The sequence below is a fragment of the Arachis duranensis genome, chromosome 3 (genome assembly GCF_000817695.3).
Source record: "Arachis duranensis cultivar V14167 chromosome 3, aradu.V14167.gnm2.J7QH, whole genome shotgun sequence".
In the NCBI taxonomy this organism is placed as follows: Eukaryota; Viridiplantae; Streptophyta; class Magnoliopsida; order Fabales; family Fabaceae; genus Arachis; species Arachis duranensis.
The window spans coordinates 96,985,640-96,990,751 of record NC_029774.3 but is presented as its reverse complement, the minus strand read 5'-3'; the positions used below and the strand labels follow the sequence as shown (position 1 = coordinate 96,990,751).

Sequence of the window (5,112 nt, the reverse complement as noted above, 5' to 3'; positions counted from 1 at the left end):
TCGGGTATTTTCTGGCTAAAATTGAGGGATCTGAGCAAAACTCTGATAAAAGGCTAACAAAGGACTGTTGATGCTGTTGGATCCTGACCTCCCTGCACTCAAAATGGCTTTTCTGGAGCTACATAAATCGAAATGGTGTGCTCTCAACGGCGTTGGAAAGTAGAAATCCAGAGCTTTTCGGCAATATATAAGAGTTTATATTTTATTCGAGATTACATGACGTAATCTGGCGCTCAACGCCAGTTCCATGTTGCATTCTGGAGTCAAACGCCAGAAACACGTCACGGACCACAGTTGAACGCCAGAAACAAGTTACAACTTGGCGTTCAACTCCAAAAGAAGCCTCTGCACGTGTAAAGCTCAAGCTCAGCCCAAGCACACACCAAGTGGGCCCCGGAAGTGGATTTCTGCATCAATTACTTACTTCTGTAAACCCTAGTAGCTAGTCTAGTATAAATAAGACATTTTATTATTGTATTAGACATCCTGGATTGTATTTTTGATCCGGTGATCACATTTTTGGGGCTGGCCATTCGGCCATGCCTGGACCACCATCACTTATGTATTTTCAATGGTGGAGTTTCTACACACCATAGATTAAGGGTGTGGAGCTCTGCTGTACCTCGAGTTTTAATGCAATTACTACTGTTTTCTATTCAATTCAGTTTATTCCGGTTCTAAGATATTCGTTGCACTTCACCATGACGAATGTGATGATCCGTGACACTCATCATCATTCTCATCTATGAACGCGTGACTGACAACCACTTCCGTTCTACCTTAGACCGAACGCATATCTCTTAGATTCCTTAATCAGAATCTTCGTGGTATAAGCTAGAATTGATGGCGGCATTCATGAGAGTCCGAAAAGTATAAACCTTGTCTATGGTATTCCGAGTAGGATACAGGGATTGAATGACTGTGACGAGCTTCAAACTCGCAATTGTTGGGCGTGATGACAAATGCAAAAGAATCAATGGATTCTATTCCGGCATGATCGAGAACCGACAGATGATTAGCCATGCTGTGACAGAGCATTTGGACCTTTTTCACTGAGAGGATGGGATGTAGCCATTGACAACAGTGATGCCCTATATACAGCTTGCCATGGAAAGGAATAAGAAGGATTGAAGGAAGGTAGTAGGAAAGTAGAGATTCAGAAGGAGCACAACATCTTCAAACGCCTATCTGAAATTCCCATCAATGATTTACATAAGTATTTCAATCTTTATTTTTTGTTTATTTATTATTATTATTCAAAAACTCCATAACCATATATTATTTGCCTAACTGAGAATTACAAGATGACCATAGATTGCTTCATACCAACAATCTCCGTGGGATCGACCCTTACTCACGTAAGGTTTATTACTTGGATGACCTAGTGCACTTGCTGGTTAGTTGTGCGGAGTTGTGAAGAAAGTGCTGAGTTATAAACGCGCATACCAAGTTGAATGCCATTGTTAGAGATCACAATTTCGTGCACCAAGTTTTTGGCGCCGTTGCCGGGGATTGTTCGAGTTTGGACAACTGACGGTTCATCTTGTTGCTCAGATTAGGTAATTTTCTTTTTGTTTATTTTCAAAAATTTTTCAAAAATCTTTCAAAAAAAATTTTACTTCTGTTTTCGAAAAAAAATATTTATTCTAAATTTTTAAGAATGAATTCTAGTGTTTCATGAAGTATGTTGTAGCCTGGTTGGCTGTAAAGCCATGTCTAAATTGTTTTGAACTGAGGCTTCCTCTTCACATGCTTGAACTATGTATGCTAAAGCTTGGCTGGCTATTAAGCCATGTCCAATTTCTGGATCGGAGCTTTAGACTAACATTGAAAGATTCCTGGAATTCTTATTAAAAATTTTGAATTTCTTATTTTATTTTTCCTATTGTTTTCGAAAAAAAACCAAAAATATACAAAAATCCAAAAAAATTATAAAATCATAAAAATCAAAAATATTTTGTGTTTCTTGTTTGAGTCTAGAGTCAAATTTAAGTTTGGTGTCAATTACATATTTTTAAAATTTATGCATTTTTCAAAAATTCATGCGTATGTTCTTCATGATCTTCAAGTTGTTCTTGGTAAGTATTCTTGTTTGATCTTGATGTTTTCTTGCTTTGTGTCTTTTGTTATTTTTCATGTGCATTTTGGCATTCATAGTGTCTAAGCATTAAAGATTTCTAAGTTTGGTGTCTTGCATGTTTTCTTTGCATAAAAAATTTTTCAAAAATATGTTCTTGATGTTCATCATGATCTTCAAAGTGTTCTTGGTGTTCATCTTGACATTCATAGTGTTCTTGCATGCATTCTTTGTTTTGATCCAAAAAGAAAAGAGAAAAACACAAAAATGACGTTTTATTTTTTTCTCTCTCATCATTAAAATTTTTTTCCTTTTTTCTCTCAAAATTTTGAAAATTTGAGTTGACTTAGTCAAAAAAATTTTTAAAATTAGTTATTTCTTGTAAGTCAAGTCAAATTTTCAATTTTTAAAAATCTTATCTTTTCAAAACTTTTTCAAAAATCAATTCTTTTTCATTTTTCTTACTATTTTTCGAAAATTTTTTATTTGAATTTTAAAATCTTTTTCTTATCTTTAATTCATAATTTTCGAAACTTTACTAACAATTAATGTGATTGATTCAAAAATTTGAAGTTTGTTACTTTCTTGTTAAGAAAGGTTCAATCTTTAAATTCTAGAATCATATCCTTTAGTTTCTTATTAGTCAAGTAATCAATTTTAATTTTAAAAATTAAATCTTTTTAATCATATCTTTTTATCATATCTTTTATATCATATCTTTTTTAAAATTTTATCTTTTTTTCAAAATTTTGATTTTAAAATATCTTTTTTATCTTCTTATCTTTTCAGAATTGATTTTCAAATCTTTTTCAACTAACTATTTGACTTTTTGTTTATCCCTTATCTTTTTCAAAACCACCTAACAACTTTTCTCTTTCTAATTTTCGAAAATACCTCCCTCTTTTCAAAAAAAAAATTTCTTTTTAATTAATTAAGTGTTTTAATTTTTAATTTTAATTTTATTTCCCCTTTAATTTTCGAAAATCACTAACTCCTTTTCAAAATTTATTTTCGAATTCTCCCCCTCTCATCTTCTTCTATTTATTTATTTATTTACTAACACTTCTCTTCATCTCAAGAATCTGAACCTATCTTCACCTTTGTGTTTGGATTCTTAACTCTTCTCCTTCTTCTATTCCTTTCTTCTTCTACTAACATAAAGGAATATCTATACTGTGACATAGAGGATTCCTCTTCCTTTTCTGTTCTCTTCTTTCTCATATGACCAGGAACAAGGAAAAAGGCATTCTTGTTGAAGCTGATCCTGAACCTGAAAGGACTCTGAAGAGGAAACTAAGAGAAGCTAAATTACAACAATCCAGAGACAACCTTACTAAAATTTTCGAACAAGAAAAGGATATGGCAGCCGAACCCAACAACAATAATGCAAGGAGGATGCTTGGTGATTATACTACACCTACTTCCAAGTTTGATGGAAGAAGCATCTCAATTCCTGCCATTGGAGCAAACAATTTTGAGCTGAAACCTCAACTAGTTGCCCTAATGCAACAAAACTGCAAGTTTCATGGACTTCCATCAGAAGATCCCTACCATTTTTTAACTGAGTTCTTGCAGATCTGTGAGACTATTAAGACTAATAGAGTAGATCCTGAAGTCTACAGGCTCATGCTTTTCCCTTTTATTGTAAGAGACAGAGCTAGAACATGGTTGGACTCACAACCTAAGGATAGCCTGGACTCTTGAGATAAGCTGGTCACGGCCTTCTTGGTTAAATTCTTTCTTCCTCAAAAGCTGAGTAAGCTTAGAGTCGATGTTCAGACCTTCAAGCAAAAAGATGGTGAATCCCTCTATGAAGCTTGGGAAAGATACAAGCAGATGACCAAAAAGTGTCCTTCTGACATGTTTTCAGAATGGACCATGATAGATATATTCTATTATGGTCTATCTGAGTTCTCTAAGATGTCACTGGATCATTCTGCAGGTGGATCCATTCACCTAAAGAAAATGCCTGCAGAAGCTCAGGAACTTATTGAAATGGTTGCAAATAACCAATTCATGTACACTTCTGAGAGGAATTCCGTGAATAATAGGACGCCTCAGAGGAAGGGATTTCTTGAAATTGATGCTCTGAATGCCATATTGGCTCAGAACAAAATGTTGACTCAGCAAGTCAACATGATTTCTCAAAGTCTGAATGGATGGCAAAATGCATCCAACAGCACTAAAGAGGTATCTTTTGAAGAAGATGCCTATGATCCTGAAAATCCTGCAATGGCAGAGGTAAATTACATGGGGAAAGCCTTTGGCAACACCTATAACCCCTCATGGAGAAATCATCCAAATTTCTCATTGAAGGATCAACAAAAGACTCAACAAGGCTTTAATAATGGTGGAAGAAATAGGTTTAGCAATAGCAAGCCTTTTCCATCATCTTCTCAGCAGCAGGCAGAGAATTCTGAGCAGAGCACCTCTAACTTAGCAAATATAGTCTCTGATCTGTCTAAGGCTACTTTAAGCTTCATGAGTGAAACAAGGTCCTCCATCAGAAATTTGGAGGCACAAGTGGGCCAGCTGAGTAAGAAAGTCACTGAAACTCCTCCTAGTACATTCCCCAGCAATACTGAAGAGAATCCAAAAAGAGAGTGCAAGGCCATTGACATAATCAACATGGCCGAACCTAGAGAGGAAGGAGAGGACGTGAATCCCAATGAGGAAGACCTCAGGGGATGTCTCTCAAGCAAGAAGGAGTCCCTTATTGAGGACTTAAAGGAATCTGAAGGTCATATAGAGACCATAGAGATCTCATTAAACCTCCTTCTGCCATTCATGAGCTATGAAAACTATTCTTCCTCTGAAGAGGATGAGGATGTAATTGGAGAAAAAGTTGCTCAATATCTAGGAGCTATCATGAAGCTGAATGCCAAGTTGTTTGATAATGAGACTTGGGAAGATGAACCTCCCTTGCTCATTGGTGAACTAGATACATGGGTTCAGCAAACTTTACCTCAAAAGAAACAAGATCCTGGTAAATTCTTAATACGCTGTACCATAGGCACCGTGACCTTTGAAAAGGC

The 5,112-nt window shown here is 35.5% G+C and overlaps 1 non-coding gene across 1 annotated transcript; it reads right to left on the bottom strand.

The window, feature by feature from the left end:
• Positions 1-3,835: 3,835 nt before the first annotated feature.
• LOC127746410 (small nucleolar RNA R71) lies at positions 3,836-3,939 on the bottom strand. The gene has a single exon (XR_008008029.1). It is a non-coding gene; the product is annotated as a small nucleolar RNA R71 (small nucleolar RNA).
• Between the last annotated feature and the right edge of the window lie 1,173 nt (positions 3,940-5,112).